Below are 21796 nucleotides of genomic sequence, written 5' to 3'. Positions count from 1 at the left end.
CGATAATTCATCAGACTCGAGTGTAACGGGGTGGCTCCTAAAATGATTAATTATTGCCATACGCAGCACTCCGACTTCAAGCTCGAAAAATTTTTTTTTTTTTTTTTTTTTTTTTTTTATTAATCTCTTCTTTTTTTTTTTCTCTCTCTCTCTGTCTGTCACTTTCTCCATTTTACTTTTAGTAATCACCGTTATAACTTTACGACAATTTTTATGGGGTGTTGTATATCGAGTCGAGAGTTCTAAAAATTTTCCTATTAATAGATAGAATTTTTGGAATAATTTAATTAAAAATTGTAATTAATTTGAAATTAAAAAAAATTATAAAAAGAATTTAAAAAGATAATAGAAAGAAGGAATCATTTTGACATGCAATCGCGAATAAATAATATTTTTAATGAAAAAAATGAGAGTATATTAATAATATATTATAGCATTACAAATAGTGCTTCTTTTTTTTTTTTTAATAAAATGTTTTATATATTATAAGGACAAAGTATTTTTTTTTTCTTTTTAACTAGGAATAATGCTGACTTTATTTACGATCACACGCTCGAATCTCAGACGATGTTGTGTTTTATGATCGCGAAGACAAAAAGAGAAAAAGAAAAATGTAAGAAAAATAAAAAGAAAGGGAGGAAAAAAAAAATGTATAAAAGAAAGAAACGTTTTTGGAAGGATTCCGTGATTCGAGCCAGTGCATCGTAAACTTCTGCGATAGAGATAATGCCACGAGATCATGATCTCTTTCTTTTTCTTTTCTGAAACATTTTCTAACTCTTTTTTTCTTTTTTTTTTTTTTCTCTTTATATCTTTCTTTTTCTCTTCTTTTTCTTGATTTTCTTTTACATTGTATCTGCAAACGATATGCAAATTTGATACCCTCTTATCAATTTGTATATTATACAATATAGTCATTTCATTTATCTTACTACAGGTAAAAATAAAAAGTAAATGTTAATATATTTATATATATATTCTTTTTTTTTTTTTAATTATAATCATTGAAATATTATTACTATATTAAATCGAATAAAAATTCAATAAAAATATTAATATAATATTAGCGAGTTGACAAAAATAATATTTAATATTAAATAAAATCATGCAATATCGCGCAAATTAAATGGAATTAATTTGATAAAATTAAAAAAGAAAAAAAAAATGTGTATCGATAAACACAAAAAAAAAAAAAAAGAAAGAAAAGAAACAAAACGAAATTATTTTTCGAACAGTACGATATTGCGAGATAATTTTCTAAATTAATAAATACAAACACACTTGCAATCATTTTCATTATTAATATATACATTTATTATAATAATGTAATAGTAATAAAAAATAATAATAATAATAATAAGATGAAACGTAATATAATGCATTAAGATTTAGTGTCCAGTTTTAATTAAAGAAAATAAAGAATAGCGCGATATCCGAGTAAAATTACGCGATCGTAACATTTTGAAAAGGAAAATCGAATTTCCAATGAAAGCACGACACACAAAAGATTCTATGTCAGCAATCCTTCGAATAACGACGAGACGTTCAACGACTCCAACGTAAAACCATTCGATTCTTTTATGTTTCTCTATGGAACTTCAAACTCGTCCTCTTCTCAACAGTTATAATAATAATAATAATAATAATAAAAGTACTTACTCTTACAATTTTTAATTTCGATTCCACCATTCGTAAGTTTCTCGATAATATCAGACACATATATTTTTTTTCATCGAATAAACATTTTATTTTTACTTTTTTTTGGAAGGGGAGGAGGGATATTTTAACTTTGATAATTTAGAAATCCAAATAAATTAAATATTACTTGTTTTTTCTTTTTTTTTTTTTTAAATCTAATTTTCTTACACCCAATATGTCGTACGTAATTACAATTTGTTCACTTATCGTTAGCAATTCGTTGTCATATATATAATACGCGTGAAGAAAATAATAAAAAAGAAAATTAAAAAAAAGAAATCATTATGGTTGTTGAACGATGATAGTTGAGAAAACAGGAAGCGTGAATTAATTAAGAACGATTGTCACGTTTCATGCTCGGTTTCGTCCTTACTAAATATTCGTAATTGAAAACGAGTGAGTTTCCACCGTTTCACTAGAAACGGATAGAGAAAGAAAAGATATATGTATATATATATATGATACATATATACATAGTCCACATAGCATGCGTGCAATTTACATTTAACTCGATATTCCAATCATGTTTAATCGTTAAATGTATTAGAGAAAGATGGAAATGGGGGGAGGGGGAAAAAAAAGATGATAAAATTGATTAACTTTTTATTCCCACTCTATACCCCCCCCCCACCTCTGCCACCCCCCTTCTCTGAATTCCTTGGATTTTTGTCGATGCTTATAAAACTTCTTATACGAAATTCCCGCTTAAAACTGCGAAAAATTTTTATATAAATTTATATTTATTTAATATATGTATATTTAATATGAAGGAATTTATAAAGATTTCAATAAATGTGGAAAATTTATGAAAAAGAAATGAGATACGATAAGATAAGATCTATTTTTAACACTTGAATAGCATCTTTTTTTTTCCATTCCTTTCATTTTTTTCTTTTCTTCCTATTATTTTTAATTTACTACGAAGATAGATATTTTTTCAGAAAAAAAAACTCCTCCATATATAAATATATAAATTTAATTTATTAATCCGGTTTTTTGTAATAATAAATATAAAGTTAACGAATTTATAAAAAAAAAAAAAGGAACAAGAAACAAGATAAACCGAGATGTCGGCAAATAGTTGATACAGTTTAATTACGTCTTCATAAAATTTCAATGACCTACGAAATGTTTTACTTTCTCTCTCTCTCTCCCTTTATATATATAGGGTTTCTCTTCTATTAACTAACATCGGTTAATCAAAAATTCGATACCGTTGAAATGGTTTACAGAAGGGCCTTTCTACATGGGGTGGGGAGGGTCGTGGGGAAATGTAATTAACGCATGGACAACCAAATTAACGTTTTAATTATCTTCGTTAACGCTCTTAGTATATCGGTGTTTTAAGTTTACCTCGCGTGGTAATCGTAAATACATGTTTTTTTTTGTTTTCTTTTTAATTATTACACGAGTAAACAACACATATACGACATTATAATAATATATCACTTTATACGTCCAACGTATCATGTTTTTAATTATTCCTGATAAGCTTTGAGGTGGTTAACACGACGTATCAAAAATTGATCTAATGGAAAAAGGTTTAACTAAAGTATCGACAGAGTACTGACAGAGACAAAGATAAAAAAGAAAGAAAAGAAAAAAAGGTGGGTTGGGTGGGGTGGGGGTAGGCAGGTAGGCAGATGATGGTTGGTCGTTGAAGGGGGATGACGATCGACGAGGAAAACTCTTTTAAAATGTCGTGCGTCACGTGAATCGCCACTAAAATGTAGGTCGCTGCGAAATTACACGTCACTTTTTGTTAGACACCCTCCTGCCCCCTTCTTCCTCACCCTACGAATCCCCACCCTATCATCCAATCATCCCTGTTCCGTTGTAGAAGATGAGAAGTTAACGCACGTTAAAATGAAAGGCTAGTAAAATAGATGATAGGGAAAAACTAACAACTCGTTTTCTGTATGCGTGCGTTTGTATGCACTTGTGCGTGTGCATAAATAATCATTTTACGTTACACATTGAGTGTTAATTCATTTGAAATAAATAGTATTAACGTTGTGACGTGTACATTTTTTTGTTTTTGTTGTTTTATCTAAACTTAATTACGAATTTGTATTTTGATTATTTCAAAATGTTATGTAAAATTGTAATACATACATCCATTTTTGTCCCTTTTTAATTATCGTATAAAGGGAACATTTCAACACTACGATAACTATGATATAATATATCTAATTTTAATTGTGTGAAATAATAATTGAAGATAAAACAAAAAAAAATGCCATCGATGTTAGCATTTACGTTTATTGAAAATAAAAAATTAATTCGAATAGATGAAACTATCGAAATTTACAAATACCAAATTCTTATGTTCAAAGGATATCGTTAATACACAAAACGTAATCCTGAATAAGCCATAATACCAGTAGTTAGTATTATAACAACATATTAGTATCGAATGGGTACCTGAAATTCATGATATCGAAGGATATACGTATAACTTTCCAACAGTTTCCCATAATCCATCGAAATTGACTCTCTCTTTCCTTCATTCCCCCCATTCGTTCACCTCCCTCTCCTTCTCCTCTCCCATCGCTCTCTATCTCTCTTATTCACTTTGCTTAAGTACTTGCACAAGTTGCAAGGAAATCAGGAATTCGAAGTTGCTAACGTAAGCGCCGCGAGAGGTTTAGCCAAGAGAAATACAGTGGGTGGTGGTGATGGAAAAGGGCCGAGGGGAAGGGGCAGGTAGTATTTTAAAGCTTAGATTTTGTTAACTCGACTTTTGAGAAATTTTCTTTCCAACTAAAGATTGCTGACCACGATGACTCTTTCAAAGTTCTTGGTCAAAGGTTGTTACTCAAAGCTACAGGATTTACAGATAAACCAAACGTGTATTTACATATAAACTCTATGTTTTTATGTATGTATATGTATATATTGTGTATATATATATATGCGTCGAAGAAGGAAAAAGTTTTTTCCCTCTTTTGCGTTATGCATTGCAAACGTCGCTCGATTTCCCCTTCATAGTCCCATGGAATTTATATTCACGTGAAATACATTCATACGATATACATATACACATGAACGCATATATTTAGACGGATTTTCCTTCCTCATTCTTTTCTTCTATTTCTTCCTCTACTTATTCTTATTCTTCATAATACTTCTTTGAGAAACGTATTTTCCAACTACGAGGGAATACCACCTGGATTTTAACTTCTTTTCCCTTTTTTTTTTCTTTTTCACATTCTTTTTTTTTCTCTAACTAAAATCATTTGACATACAGCACTGTCTCTCTTTCTCTCTGTCTTATTCTTAATTTTATCTTAAGTATTATATTGGTATGATCACAAAGTATTATGACTTATCGAATTAAGTATATACTATTAACTTATAGATTCACATTTATTTTCGAAATAATCATACCTTTCTTCCACTGTTATATTTACAATTAAACATAATTTCTAGTAGAAAAAATGTATACAATATATATAGAATTAATTCTAGTTAAAATGTATTGCATTGCATTGTTCGTATTTTTATTTTCTAAATGATGTTCTTAAGTTTTATTAAAAATTATTTCTGTTAAAACAATACCGTAATATACCGATAGAGAGAAACACCTTAATTAATTTCAATTCTAATACAGAATATATATGAAATTATGAAATGTGGTTTAGTTGAAATGTTTCCACCCGGTATGCATTTATTCGTTGCTTAGTCTGGAAAGTTGTTGGTACTGGGTGGTATCGTAGTCTCTAAGGTATGCACCTGCAAAACGTTCACCTGCACTTTTACTACCATGCGCTAAATTACGTCGAATATTAATGTCCTCGAAGTTGGGCTTTCCAGTTGAGGTTAGAAAGGTAGGAAGGAAGGAAGGAAGGGATAAAGGGATGAAGGGATGAAAGTAGGAAGGCAGAAAGGAAGGAAGGAAGGAAGGAAGGATAACCCTAAGGAGCAATCAGAGCAAGGAAAGGATTCTGAATGATCCTTTCCTCGATAAGACGACCTTGAAGTTTTCCTCCCCCTTTCCTCGAGCATTTCTCGGTTTTACACACACACACACACACATTTACAGTTTTAACCAGAAGTAACTGAAGAAAGTAATTAAAAATCTTGCGGTAGATACGCCACAAACAGAAATTTTAAGAAACGTACCTGATTTGCATAATAAGAAAGTACTAAGAAAAAAAATATACAAAAAAAAAGAAATATCTTATCAACTTTTATTTACCACCCCACCCTTCCTTTCTTCCTTCTTTCTTTGCAGTATACTTTGAGGAATAAATTTTCTTAGATTTGAATAAGTATATTGTGTATTTGCTATTTTGAAATAATTCAACGTATTCTACTCTGAACAATAACTTGACCAATTGGATCACCTGGCTTCACCCTAATTAAATTTTTAAATGCGAATAAATTAAAAACCCACAAATTTTTCTCCAACTGAGATAACTACACTTGATCATATAGTATTGAATGAATATAATAATGCAGTTGCAAAAATAAATATAAACTCACAAGAAAATTCATTATATCATAAACACCATATTACAACATTATTACAAACATTATATTTTCGTTTAGATAGGAAAAAATATTTTGAACAATACATTTAGATATTTTTACAATTTATGTTACAACTATTGTGAACACCCTATATATATATAGGGGTGTATAGTTATATGCAGGGATATATAGTTATGTATAATTATATTATATATATATATATATATATACAGGGATGTATAGTTATATGCAGGGCGACATATAGTTATGTGTAATTATATTATATATATAATATATATATATATGTGTGTGTATGTGTGTGTACATATACCGGTTCAATCTTCTCCAATTAAATTCTATTGGAATTCGCACGAATGCCAATACCGGTCCGGAGAACGTTCATTGTGTTGGGATAATGAGAGAGTAGGTGGTGTCGTTGGTGAGAGGAAGGAGTGGAAGAGGATGAGGAGTGGGTGGTGGAAAGTGTGTTGGGATGGGGACAGGGGGGTGGAAAGCGTGCTGCCGAGCTTAACGTTGCGCGAGCGTTCATTTCTCTAGCGTTCTATGTAAATGTGTTGGATATGGAAGCATAGGAGAGAGAGAGAGAGCGAGAGAGAGAGAGAGAGAGAGAGAGAGAGAGAGAGAGAGAGAGAAGCCATCTGCTGTGTTCACGTATGCCACTGGGAGCAATGCTGCTATGTTGGTCGCACTATGCTTTCGATGTACTCTAGAATTCCCCATCCCCAACCACCCCTTCTATCATTCTCTTTCTCTCTCTCTCTCTCTGGCTTCTACCAACACTAAGAACATCCTTATCTGTCTATATCTGTACGTACCAACGGCTATAGCTTCGCTTTATTATGCTGCATTATGCTGCGGTATGCTATATTACGGGTCCCCATCGAGGACTATGGTGTTTCCCTGTGCTACTTCTGTCCGATCTCTGTCTGTCTCTCTCTCTCTCTCTCTCTATTCGTGTACACTTGCTACTAAAAGTTTTATATCTTCGAATCATTAGATGATATTCAATCGAAATTGATTATACTAATCAATTTGTTATAACAATTATAATATGTCAACATTGAAAAGTAGATCTTTTATTACGTATGAAACAATACTCATTCTTTGGTATGAATAAAAAATATTAAAGGAAATTATTATACTTGATAATTCGTATATAAATTTTTGTCGGAATTATTATTAATTATTTTGTAAGGAGGGTTCTGATTTTATTTTCTTCTTTCTTTTTTTCTTTCCTTATAAATATCTTGCATTATTTTTTGGAGAATTTGAGCAGGGTTTGGAAACTTTTGGTTGACAGTGTATGGGCTACGTATAATCTATACATATATATATATATATATATATATATACTTTTCATATATGTATATATAGATTAGTAAATACATATGTGTGTGTGTAAGGGTCACTAGTCGATCTAGTTGGTACGTGTTTTGTTTCCTAATTATACGAGGATTAGAAACGTATCGACAAGCTTATATTACTTGTATAGAATATTGCAGACACATATATACAAAGTGTTCAAACTATTACCAGCCAGCAATTTTCTTACAGAAATGGGTAAATATTAAGAAACAAAAATTACATGGGGGAAAGAGTAGTACTGTTTTTTTTTTTCTTATACGCAATGCAATAAAATTATGTAAATTTTTGGTATTAGAATTCTAATATAATCGTATTCGTTAGAAACGAAGGGAGGACGATTATCAATTATTCAAACGAAATCTTGTATATTTTTATAATCTGTCTAGTAATACCTTGAACACCTCGTATATTTCGATAGTATATGAGAGAAAAGGATTATCTTCAAAACAAGGGCATTTACCGGTTCGCGATTAAACCCAGATTATGTTCAGTAGTTTCCTACGTACTTATACATACGTGTGCGTATGTGTGTGGCATGCATGTGTTTTTAATAAAAGTTATCTTTTAATTTAACGTATTTAAACTTCATCATAAAATACAACTTTCGTCGAAACGATTTTCGCGTAAGTGTGTAATCCTTGTTAAGATACTTTATTCTATTTTTATCTTTTTTTTTTTGTTGGTTTTATTTTCTTCCAATAGATTTTTTACTCACGTTTTATATTGTAAAAGAGTAATTTCGTTTAGACGGTGCGAGGAGAGAGAACGGGAAAGGGGAAGAGGAAAGAGGGAGGAGGAGGAGGGAGTGAAGTGAGGATTTAGTTAAATTTTTGAATAAAAATCGTGTTCACATATGTGCGGATGGATTGTCGTCACGTTTTAAACAAGCAATATAATGCGAATAGTTAAAATCTATATAATACTAACTTAAATTGCAAAAGACACATAGACACACATACACACATATGCTAACGTAATATTACGTGCGTGCAAACGTATAATTAAAATCTTTCTAACGCGTCGCTCGTGATTTGCATTTTAAGTGTTTTCGTTGGGACTTCATTATCGTAGGTAGACTATTTTATACTAACCGGAGTGTGACGGGTTCGAGAAATGAGAAAAAGGAAGCTTCAATGCTGATTTTATTAAAAACCGAATTATAACGAAAAAAAAAATAATAGACAAAAAAGAAAAGAAATAAAATAGACATCGAAGAATGAAAATAATATTAGATGAATTTTGGATGTTTTAATCTACGATATCTACAAATTACCAAAGTCTCTTCTTTCCAATGATCTTGAAGAAATATATATCTAGGAGTATATCTGATGCCTTTGGAATAATAATTTGTATAAGAGAGAGAGAGAGAGAGAGAGAGAGAAACTTGCTGTACTTACTATGAAATATGATGCAATACGAATTGCATTTTCCGATCAGTGAACTTCTCACCTCCCACCTTCGAAATAGAACGAGACGTATGTGTGTTCCGTGATTGCAAATTCGCTTTACATTAATTACGTGTAGAGAGAGAGTCCAATGAATTTCGGTGAAATGGGCTGATTGTGGGGTGGAGAGAAGGGGTGGGGAGGTGGAAAGGTAAAGTTGTGTAGGTTTTACACGTATCTGAAGGGGAGGGTGGTTAATGGGGGTAGATAGGTAGGTAGGTAGGTAAAGTATAAAGGTGAGATAGGTGTAGTAGGTTCGTGAGAGGTGAGGCGTGATGGTACCTCTCAATTCCCATGGAGGTTTAATTTGTTTTCGATTTACGCGCAACACGCAAAGTAAATAAAGCTTTTGATGGAAGGTAGGTGTATAAACGTGCGTCCATCTGTCGTCAGGGAAACACAAACACACAAACACACACACGCACGCACTCGTGCTAACGTATGCATATTTATGGTAGTAGTAGATATATAATCGTCGAAAATGATCAAACCTGAAACATCATTTTTGAATAATCTGCACGAATTATTGTATATTCGGGGTAATATTTGATTATAATTATAACGTTTTGTTTTGTTTTTTTTCTTCTACGATGACGTTTACATAAAATACTCAATTATAAAATATATATATGTATGTATGTATGTATGTATATATGTACGTATGTGTGCATGATTTTAGGATAAATTTGAACAAGATTATTATGATATTTAGATTATTTTAGTTCGCGTTTGGATAATTTCGATTGGTGGTTTTGATGGTATTGAAAATAGATTGGAGAATATCCTACATATATAATATTATATACGAGAGTAGAGTTAATTATTAATCTATGTAATAGAAAATATATCTCAAAATCACATTAATATTATAAAATAATCTCTCGAATATTATTGAAAAAAAAAGGAAGAAAAAAAAATAAATAATACGTTTAAGTATATTCTTGATAAATGATCATTTCTATTAATCAAATTCACCATCCCCTATCTCTCTACCTCTCGTTTTCTTTTCTCGAACACCTGCAGAGTAATTTTAATAAATTCCAAATGTGTTAGATGGAAATAAGGAAAGTTTATATACGATCGAAGTAGCATAAGCGCGAATTCGTAAGTTACGCGGGAGGATTCGAAGAACGCAGGGTGGCCTGCAATGAAAGAGAGAGAGATAAACAGAGAGAGAGGGAGAGAGAGAGAGAGAAAACGGCTTTTGAGTCGGGTTAAAAGACCTCATACCTCTTCGGGTACATAAACCGCCTTAATGCACCCTCGGTAGCAGGCCATTACACCGCGTGCGCATACACCCCACGAACGTAACCACCACCACCACCCCCTACCTTCTCTACCCTCATTCCCTTTCCCCCCAATCCTCTCTTCCTCCTTCTTTGGACCCTCTGCTGCTACCCTCGAAAGCCACCCTGAAGCATCACCCTGTTCACCCTCTTACACCCCCTAACTACCCCCCACACTCTTAGTCGTTGCATTTCTCTCTCTCTCTCTCTCTCTCTCTTTCTCTTGTAGTAGTATTAGACGCGTCAAACATACATATACACGCGTATACATTTATATATAGAGATTTGTTGTGTAATATATATATATATATATAGGTGTATGTATAAGCAAGAAGAACTGGTGCGCACGTTCAGCCACCCTTAACGCATATTTACGCCGTTATCGAGCAAGTAGAGTAGCTAAAATTTACAGTGCCAGTCGCGATACGTTATTTCCACGGTCGAAACATTAACGCAACACCACACCCACACCCACACCACAATTCTACCTACACCTATCCTATACACCTCCTCCTCCTCCTCCTCTTACTCAGAGCATTTATATCATGCTCGTTTCCTCGCAAAAGAAAACTACGACGATTAAAAATGTAACCTTTAACCTATAACGCGTAGTAGACTAGCACTTCGGTCTCTTTGTTTGTAGGTGTGAGATATGTGGTATGTACTATATGCATTTACGCTCGCGTAAATCTTCCTCTCGCGACTAAATCGTCGTGTCGGTAATTTTTTTATTTATTTATTCGCCCCTTTTTATCTCTTTTTATTACAGCTTCATGTCCGTTTTTTTTTTTTTTTATCTTTTTCCTTTTTTTTCGTATTTTATTTTTAATTTATTTTATTTTTTATCTTTCTCTATCTCATACACTTTTTCCCTTACTATTTCACTTATTCTCTCTTATTCAAGTTATATTTATATTCCCCCACACACACATATACACACATTAAGTATTTTATTGTATATTTTATTATTATAAAGGGGTATTATGCGCGTGTATTTTTTTCTTTTTAATTTCCCTTCTATACGACAATTTAAGATTACTTTATTTATCGTATAAATAATTTTATTAAACTCATGTAAAAAAAAAGAAAAAATAATATCATTACACAATACAAGATTAGGAATTATTCGATTTTGTTGCACTACCTTTTTTATTTTTTGTCAAATATTAATAAAATATTAATCAAAAATTACTTATATTTTTAAATTGATCTCTCTAAATATAATTAACTTTTTCTACTATAAAATATAGAAATAGAATAAAATATATTATTATAATAATATCCTTGATGTATATGACATAAACTATAATAAAGAAATGGTTAAAATTTTTTTTCCTACAACATTATTATCATTTACTGCATTCTATTTTTCACATTGTCTTCTTAAAAAATATGTTTCTACATTAATATACATATCCTGTGTTATATAGTTTTGCATTCTTCTCGAGCATCTATTGCCATCTTTCATCGACCACCACCAAGAAGACACATCCCGAAAGAGAAAGAGAGAGAAATATAGAAAGGGATAGATCATCATTTTCACGTTCGAGTTTAAAAACGTATTCCCGAGGGAACGGTAAAGACGTAACTTTTCAGTGTTAGCTTTCCCTCCTATTATCAAACATTGTACATATGTACAGTCATATGTAATACATATCCATGTACATTATATATATATATATATATATCGATGCACACACGAGGATACACAAATTCACATACACACGTATCCATACCGCAAAGCTATTAACGAGTGTGTCCACGAAAAAATACGATCGGTCTCTGTAATCTAAAAAGAAACTGGGACACTTTCGTACGGTTCGTGAATAAAAACGTGGGCAACGGGGGGGTGGGAGGAAGGGAAGGAGAGGGAGGGGGAAGATAACAATAAGAAAGTAAGAAAGAAATAAAGAAAGAGAGATAAAAAAAAAGATACGAAAGAAAAGAATACAGTACTCACCAACCCCTTTCTTTTCAGTTTTTTTTCCTCTCTTTTATTTATTATTTTTCCCCCTTATATATATATTTCTTTTAGCATTATTTTTTATGGAAGAAAGGGAAGAAGAGTATGGGTTGGTTTTTACGCACGGTAGAAAGTAAAAGAAAAAAAAAAAAAAAAGAAAATAGGCGAGAATTTTAACGCGCGAATATCTTTTTCTTTTGTGAAAAACGGGGGGTGGGTGGTGAAAAAAAGGAAAAAATAAATCGTAACTAAAAGTATAAAGAAGAAGGAGGAGTGGAGAGGGAATGGGAAGGTTGGTTGGTTGGTTGGTTGGTCGAAGTAAAAACCTATCGGATGAATTTTCGTTTCGCTTTGGTTGATTGCCGAAGAAGAACAAACGTAGTAGCCATGTATGTAGGATGCATGTAGGTACGTACCTAGGACGATCCCTTTTATTGAAATCCGCCTTCCGTGTTCCCACCCACTCATATTTTCCTCTCACAATGTATATTCTCTCTCTCTCTTTCTATTTGTCTATCTATCTCTTTTTCTCTTTCTCTCTCTCGCGTAGCAAATTCAACACCAGACAGACCCTCGACTCGTACTCGCCCTTTTGAAGACCAAGTGGTCTATTCTCATGCATATATTCGTAGACATGTATGTTCCGCATCGCGACCACTTACAGTCGTCGAACAATCGCCCCTCGATTTTGAATTTTCATACGCCACTGATGTGTATGAGAGAGGGAGAGAGAGAGAGATAGATAGTGATAACGTTTCTACGTTCGTTCGAATATTGTACAATGTTCCACGATATTCTACAATATTCTACGATCAATTTCTAAAGATTCTTTTCCTTTTTTTATTTACTTCATATTGTTTGTTTCTTGTTTGGAAAAAAAGAAATATTACGTGTTCCAAGAATTTTGAGAATTTCACCTTTTTTTTCCAGCTAAAAGAAAATAAAATATACGAAGGGAAAAAAGTATTGATAATATATAAATTCTTGATTAATTAAAAAGAATATTTATATGATCCATTCGAAATTGTGACAAAAATCATAAAATATAATATTTAAAAAAGAATGAATTTAAAACACTTCGTGTTGGTTTGAAATCTTTGAAAGACTTAAAATATTTGAATAAAAGAAAAAACACTCGTCGTTTAATTATATCACAAATTATATTATAAATATTAGTATTACCTTGAAATATATAAAATACATTATTCGTGGTAGAATTGGTGGTATATATTGAAAACGGAAAAGAATAAGGAAGAAATGAAATAAGAAAATTCTTGAAAAATATTTACCGTTTAAGGTGTGTACCATGATATCACCGAGGGACAAATTAATGTCTCTCCCCCAACTACCTCCCCCCCTCTTCACCCTATTCCTTTCAACCCTCCTTGCAACCATCCTGACGCAACTACCCCCCCCCGGCCTCCTGCTCCTTCGTTTTGACTTTGTTTGCCCGAGGTTATTAGTTGGCCTTTACTTCTTTACTTCTCTTCGTAAAGTCGAGAGAAGAACTGCATTAAATGGATGGACGCTTATTTCCCCGAGTCACCTTCTTCCTCCTCGGTGGAAAAAAAAAGAAAAAAAAAAAAAAGAAAGACAAAAAAAAACAGTGTCCTCGTCCAGTTCCCTTCAAGATTTTTCCTCGTTGTAACGCCAAGGAAAAGAAGAAAAAAAAAGGAAGAAGAAAATAAATAAAAAGAAAAAAGAGAGATAAGCAGGGGGAAAAAAAATAATGGTTCGTTCGAAGAAAAAAGAGGTTGTTGTGAGAAGCAAAAAAGAATGAAAAAAGAAAGCAAAAAAGAAGAATAAACGACGAGGGTGGGGGGAAGTGGGTGGACGGGGTGGTGAATGAAATAATAAAAAATAAAGAAAAAAAGGGGGAAAAAAATATGATAAAGAAAGGTAAAATAAAAAAAAAAAAGGATTGAAGCGATATTTTTAAACTCGTTCAACATTATTTGAGAATACCGATAAAGTATGAAAAACTTTTGCCAAGAGTTAAAACTCACTTTTGCGCGAATGTGTTTCTCAGAAGTTTGCGATTTTTGTGAAAGCCTTCTCCCCCAGTCTCTCCCCCCCGTTCACCTGTCCCACCACTCCCTTCTCGCTTTCTTACTTTCTTTTTTCTCTCACTCACTCCTCCACCTCCTCCTCATTGTTTTTTCTTTTTTTCTTTTTCTTGCCCGTTCGCTCGTTCGAATTTCAAATTCGTAATACGGGCTCGACCATCGAGATGCACCCCTTTCCTTCCCCCTACCCCATCACCACCCTTTTCTTCCTACCGTAAGCCATTTCGTAAAGTACATTTTATTCGAGAATGACCCCGCGTAAATGGAACATTTTTCGAAAGGTGAAAACTCACCTTCCTACGTAAACGTGGTCTTTGAAAATAAAAAGGAAAAATACAAAAAATAAAGTTTGTTTCGTTTAGGAATTGTCACGCATTTTTCTTCTCTTTATTTGATTTTATTTTTCGTTTCATCGTTGATTAAGAAAACAAGATAAATGATTGTTTCTATATAAATAATGTAAACTGTAATTAAATCAATATGAAAATACTCGTTTGTATTCTGTACACGTTGTGTGGTATGAGAAAACAAAAAAAAGAATATATTTAATCAATAATATAATATAATTTGTCTTATTCTTCCTTATTATTATATAATATAAATAGTATAAATTCGATTTATTAATCAAAATATTATATCGAATTCATTTTGATAATGCTTGAAAACAGTTTTGTTCGATTTACAAATTTTCATTGATTTCATCGAAAATAGTTTCACTAGAAAAATAAAATATTTTAACCTTTCAACCCCTTGAATGTTCATCCCCTATATCACAATCAATTCGAAACTCCACATTCTATCCCTCTCTCTCTCTCTCTTTCTCATTCTTTTATAAGATCGGAAAACAAGTATAAGGATAAAAGAATTCCTAAGGGTACCCTAACGTGTTTCTGCGTTTTTTTTTTTTCCCGTGGATGAGCTGACAACTGAGCGATAAAGTGAAACGACGACGACGACGACGAGGAATAGGAGGAAGAGGAGGAAAAAGAGGAAGAAGAAGAAGAGGATGATACTTTTGGGAAAGAAAAAGCCTTCGGGGAGAGGTTTCGACAAAACCATCGAATATAACAACAATCGTTATCTACTCTTCCATATTATACTAAAACCCTCTCGCTAGAGAACCATATCACATCATTCGAGATGAGAAAATATATTTTTCTTGATCGTAAAGTGAGAGGATCGTTTGTTGGTTGGTTGCTTGCTTACTTGGTTGCTTGGTTGCTGGGTTTAGGTTCGAAGTTATAATCGGGTGAAGGCTTATATCGGACAAAACGAAATACTTATACGATCGATCGAATTTTATTATCTACCTGAAAGAATGGAACCATCTCTGTAAGTTCACATATATATATATATATATGAATGTATGTGTTTGAGAGGAAGAAAGGAACGCAAAAGCAATACGTCAGCAAAGCATCGAGCTTTTCAAACACACACACACACACACACACACACATATATATATATATGGTAGAAAAGTTGGTCCACGTTCCACAAACGATCCTTCACGCGCGTGTTACCCGTTGAACCCTGGCGTTCCAATATCTAAGTCATAATTTTAATGAAATTCCTCGTGGAGGATCCCGGTCTCTGAATTTCAATCCTCGATAAATAACGGGTCAGCTCTCTCTCTCTCACTCTCTCTCTATCTATCTATCTTTCTTTCTCTTTTATCTCTTTGAACATACCTGCAATTCAGTGCCGTGCCACGCTGCGGCGTGTGCTACGGCCGATATTTTATTTTCGAACTAGAACATGAAACGTGTTCGATGCTAGAAGACCATTCGGATTGGAATGAAAAGAAATAAATATGAAGGCTTTTTTTTTCGTTTTTGTTTTTCACGAAATATATATATATATATATAATATATATTCGAATAGGTGCATGAAAGGAATAGATGGAATAGATAGAAATGAAAATTCTTAGAAGATATTACAAATTCTTTCTTAAATACTGACAGAAAGGAATGTGAATTGTCTCGTGGAGTAAAGTTTACCTCTTGACCCCGTTTAAATATACTACTAGTTCTTTAATTTATATATATATACTACTTAGAACTTCTTTATAGATTATATAATATTCCTTCATTTTGTTCTCAATTTATTTCATATTTTAATCAATAAATTATATTCTAGAAAATATTCTTTACAATTCAAATCTTCTCTCACTTTCTTGCTTCCTTTTTTCAAGATAATACAATGATTTAATATTTGTTTTTAACAAAGCATACTAGATTGTTCCATTTAATCGTAATTAATAACATACACGTGTTTTCTTTCCAACTTAAGTTATTCCATTCAAATTTTATCAGAGTATATATCTTTTTCTCTTCCTTTCTCTTTTTTTTTATTTTTTCTTTCTCTCTTTTTGCACGTGGATAAAATATAACGTGTAAACAGGTAAAAATTTTCCCCCCAAAGTTAAAAGCGATTTCGTTTTTGCGTTTTCTCTTGGCCTTGCTGGCTGGTTGGTTGGTTGGGTTGGCTGGCGTGACACGTAAAATTCAGTGGAGTATTACTTACTCGGTCATATATCTCATTCGTTCGAGTTTGTGTGTTCATTCTATCTCCCTCTCTCATCCCCCTCTTTAACTTAAAACCGGCCAACGCAGAGCGCGATGTTAATTAAAATGAACGTTTCAAAAGGTACGAGAGAAACAGAGACAGAGACAGAGAGAGAGTGAGAGAGAGAACATTTTCTGTGCGTACGAGTGGGTATTAAATGGTTCTATATAATTCACGCGCAGATATAAATACACACACACACACACACATTTCTATCAATACGTATGTAAATATATATATATATATATATATATATGTGAGATCGGTAATTACATTCCGCGCGTAGAATGTTGCTACCTGATAAATTAATCATACATGCAATAATAACGTCAGTGCTATTACGAACAGTTACGAGTTCTGGTCTAACGTTAAATCACCCCTTAGGTGATTCTCGTATCAAGACACCCGGTATATAATGTCAACGTCGTTCAGAGATCTACGATGCATATCATTAAGATATCCCTATCGGACTAAATTCGCTTCGTTAAACTATATCCTATGTATAATGCATATGCAAATATTTGTATGTGTATATAGATGTGTATGTATGTGTATATGGCGTGTATGTATATGTATATCCATGTGTTGGTAGTTTCTACTAACGAAGATTAACAACGGTACTATGTTACCTTTGGAACTTTCCCAACTAAACCCTTACCGATTTTCCATTATTTTACATGGCCTTACTTGCCACCCCCTTAAGGCCATACCACCTATCTTTCTCACTCGCACTCGTATTTTCTTCAATGAACATTTTGTTAATGAAGTTTAATTAGAATAAGTCTACCATCGTACAGGGGGAGGGTTAAATAGAAATTTTATTCGAAAATAGTATTAAATGATGCATTCATTTCACTCCCCCTGCTGCATTGATTTTTATTGTAATTCTTTAAATAATAATTTGCAGTTAGATTTGAGAGAGTAAAATTGTTGATTAATGATCGATTTAATGATTAATAAAAGAAAATGAATAAAAAGAGTGAAGTAGAAGAAGAAGAAAAATGAAAACAATCCGCACTATTAGCAGAATTGGTTCTCACCCAGGTTTTCTTTGCTCGTTTCTATTACTTTTTTTTTTTTCTTTCTTTCTTTTTCATTTTCATTTTCTTTTTGCTCACTTTTCTTAAAGGCGTAAAGTCTCGTTGTAATTTCGAAAGTAACGCCAGTCTCTCTCTCTCTCTCTCTTTCTCTTTTACTTTCTATAGTTATTCTTGCGGTAAAATAAAGAGAAAAAGAAAAAAAAAAAAAAGGAAAAGAAAAAAGCCAGCACCATAACCGCAAGGAGAGTAGTATTATGGTGTGGCTGGCTCGTGGACGACGATAGAATATGGAAGAGTGGTATGCAAATTTCTCGAAATGACGGTCGATGTTGGTGCAATGGCACTCTCGGATAAAGCTTTGCGAAAAGATGTGAGGACAATACACACCTATGTCTCTACGTTTGTCTCTATGTGTGTACGTGTGTATATGTATATATAATATAAAAGGGTCGCGTAAGGGTTATTGCAAACTAAAGAACGAGGAGTAAGATTCCTTGACTTGTCGTTGTTTGGTTTTGTTATTTTTTTCGGTGAGTGGAATGACACACCTGGAAAAAATGTATCCTACCTTTTTCTTGATGAAAGATTTTTTTTTCTTTTAAGATGATTAATATAATTATAATTGTAATAAAAAAAATTATAATTAATCGTTACGTTGAAAAAAGAATATTTTGTTATGTTATTGATTGAATTTCTTTTCTTTTCTTTTCTTTTTTCTTCGAATTATTAGAGAAATGATAGCGGATTTCTTGATAATTTGTGATGTAATTGAATAACGATTAATTATAAATTAAAATTGTCCGAGAATGATCGCGATCGTTTAAGATTGTTTGATTATGGGGGAAAGTATTATTAGAATAGAGAAAGAAAAAGACTTAGGAGGAGGGGTTGGTCTGGGCGTGAACCTAACGTCGCCGACTTGCAATTACTTATTTTAATAAAGAGTCACTAAATTGCAAAGCACTTTGCTAAAACGATTACCTACCGGGAAATTGCTTTTAGCGCCACAATTACGGCCTTCGCTAGCATCCCAGTTCGTGTCGCGTTACGAGAAAGAGAACTTTCAACGTTTCGGAAGATCCCCTACTATATACCCCATAGACTAAGAAGAAACTTTCTTTTTCTATAATATATCTTGTGTTTTACATTAAAAAGAAAAGAAAGAGAGAGAGAGAAAAAAAAAGAACTAGGTACTTTAACGTAACACTCAATTATTCACGATTGAATTTTTTTTTCATTACGAACACTATTATTATCTCGTCTAATTGAATATATTATCCAAAACTATTATACATCATTTTATTCGAACAAATTTTATACAAATTCTCAATATAATTCGTATTCGTAAATAAATAAATAAAGAATAATAATAGGACTTCTCTAGAATCTGTAAAAAAAAAAATAAAAAGAAAAAAATAACACATACACGTACATACATATATACACGAAAATATATAACAAACAGTGAGAAATAATTCCACGTGTGTATGATACTTATGAAAAAGTGGTATATACCCCATATTATGAGAGTAGCAAGTTGAGATCGGTGGTGGAGGGCTTGATAGAGATCGGTATAGGTAGAAAAAAAAAAGAAAAAGAGAGAGAAAAACATATATATATATATATAAAGAGAGTAGAACTAGAATGAGCAGGAAATGTGACTGGGATGCCGTGAAGCGAATCAAACGATTTCACGCTCTAGATTCTGAGACTCTTTGCATGAACCGGTACAGAGGATAGGTGTGGGTGGGAAAGGTAGGGAAAGGGGGTGGGATGTATAGTAAGTAAAAAAAGAGAGAAAAAGAAAGAGAGTGAGTTAGATAGGTAGATATAGCTAGCTGGCTAGCTAGCTAGATAGTTGGATAGTTAGATAGGTAAAAGTACTTCTGTCTCACTCACTCGCTCGCTCACTTATTCTCACACAGACACACACACAGACAGACTTTTCTCCTTTTTCCTAACATTTTTTTCTTCCACTTTTCCTCTCCGACTCTTCCTCTTGGTGTTCCGTGAAATGCCACTAAGAAAAGGACGCAAAAGTGCGGCCATTTGGCTAGTTGTTCCGCGAAAAAAGGCTAGAGAATCTATTTCTTTTGCCTTTTTTTTCGGCTCATCGAAAGGAAGTCGAGTGCTCCTAACCGACAATTCTCATCCATTTTTTTCCTCCCTTTTTCTTTTTCTTTTTTTTTTTTTCTAAAAGGGAAATAAGAGGACCCTAATGTTCGACAAATCGTCCAACAATTATCTACACTCTAATCTATCTGACGTTAGAGATTTTTGCGAAAGATGAAAGAAGTGTTTCCCGTTGTTAGTCACCATTTTTTTTTCTTTTTTCTTTTTTTTTTATATAACGAGACACCATTATTTAATACTCGAGAAAAATATTCGTCGATGATCACGTTATCATATATTTTACACCGTTCTGTCATTAACAAACAATTATATAATTTTTTTTTCTTTTCTTTTTGTTTTTTACGTTATACACTATAATATCCGAAAGAGTAGCCATTTTGTCGGAAATAGCCCCTACTAATTATGATACTACAGATAATACCAAACGGTATACATATATCCTACGTTCTTATCTTCTCATGTTTCATTTTGTATATATATATATTTTAGTTAAAGAGAGAGAGAGAGAGAGAGAGAGAGAGAGAGAGAGAGAGAGAGAGAGAGAGAGAGAAGTTTAACCCTCACGGTAATTAACACTATGGCGTAGAGGCTTCCAAGAAGAGAGCTTATATCAGCAACGTGGTTCAAAGGTTTCGTTTAAGATCACCAAGGATTAATGTTTAATCTTAATGTACACATTCCCCTAAACGTGTGCTCTTGTCACCCCCATAACTCACCCTCCGACCACCTATCTTTCCCTACCCCCTTCAAGATACCAACAGAGGTAGAAAGTAAGATAGAGAGAAGAGAATTTGACTATTAACACTGCACACATACACATATACTTTTCTATCCTCCTTCCACCATTTTCATCTACACATACACACATATATAATATCGTATATATATATAGATATAGAGAAGATTTAAGTATTAAATACATACATATATACAAACGTATATGTATATATATGTATTATATTTATATATATATATATATATATATAGAGAGAGAGAGAGAGAGAAGACCATATTTGCAATAGTAAAATACTGTCGTGCAAACACAGCTGCGCGTTTCGCTTGAGCGCTTCCTATGGCTTAATGACGCTCCTGGCAGTTTACCTTCTCTCTATTTACACAACGACTAATTAGTAAATATATCACTTATTTGCAGTTTATGACTTAATTGAGTGCTAAATGATTCGTCGTCTAAATTCGACCACCGACTTCTATCAATTTTTACGTTTCCTTTCATCGTTTAATATCATTTTTATTCATTTATCAATCACATTTTTATTGATATTTTATTTATTCATTGGAAAATATATGATTAAGAGATAAATATAAAATAAAATATAAGATAAATATATTGGAGAGAATATAATAATAATAATAATAATATATTTTATAAGAGTCGAGATTGAACGAATACGAAACGTAACAAATCAAACCCACGATGCAACTATTTTTCCGTATTATTTTCTGAAAGAATGAGGTTGCATAAAAGAAGTTCGATTAACGAACAAAAAAAAATAAGAAAAAACAAATGTGTATCCGAGAAAATATCGACATCAGCATATTTTTCTTGTAAGCGCCTTACTAGTTTACATATATATTTATATATATGTATGCATCCATACGCAAACTCACATTCGCACACTTTACGAGAGAACATCTTCTATAAAGTCTCTCTTCCGTATCTACAAACACACATAAACGAAGTTGCACAGATGGATATATATATATATATATATATATA

The 21796-nt window shown here is 32.5% G+C and overlaps 1 protein-coding gene across 11 annotated transcripts in view; it reads left to right on the top strand.

The window, feature by feature from the left end:
• LOC106789650 (Down syndrome cell adhesion molecule-like protein Dscam2) overlaps nucleotides 1–21796 on the top strand; it is a 148042-nt gene that overhangs the window by 1383 nt on the left and 124863 nt on the right. The window lies entirely within an intron of this gene.

This window comes from Polistes canadensis, unplaced genomic scaffold (genome assembly GCF_001313835.1).
Source record: "Polistes canadensis isolate GaletaPanama2010 unplaced genomic scaffold, ASM131383v1 scaffold_195, whole genome shotgun sequence".
In the NCBI taxonomy this organism is placed as follows: domain Eukaryota; kingdom Metazoa; phylum Arthropoda; class Insecta; order Hymenoptera; family Vespidae; genus Polistes; species Polistes canadensis.
Note: the sequence above shows the minus strand (reverse complement) of the source record. Positions and strands in the feature narration are given on the sequence as shown.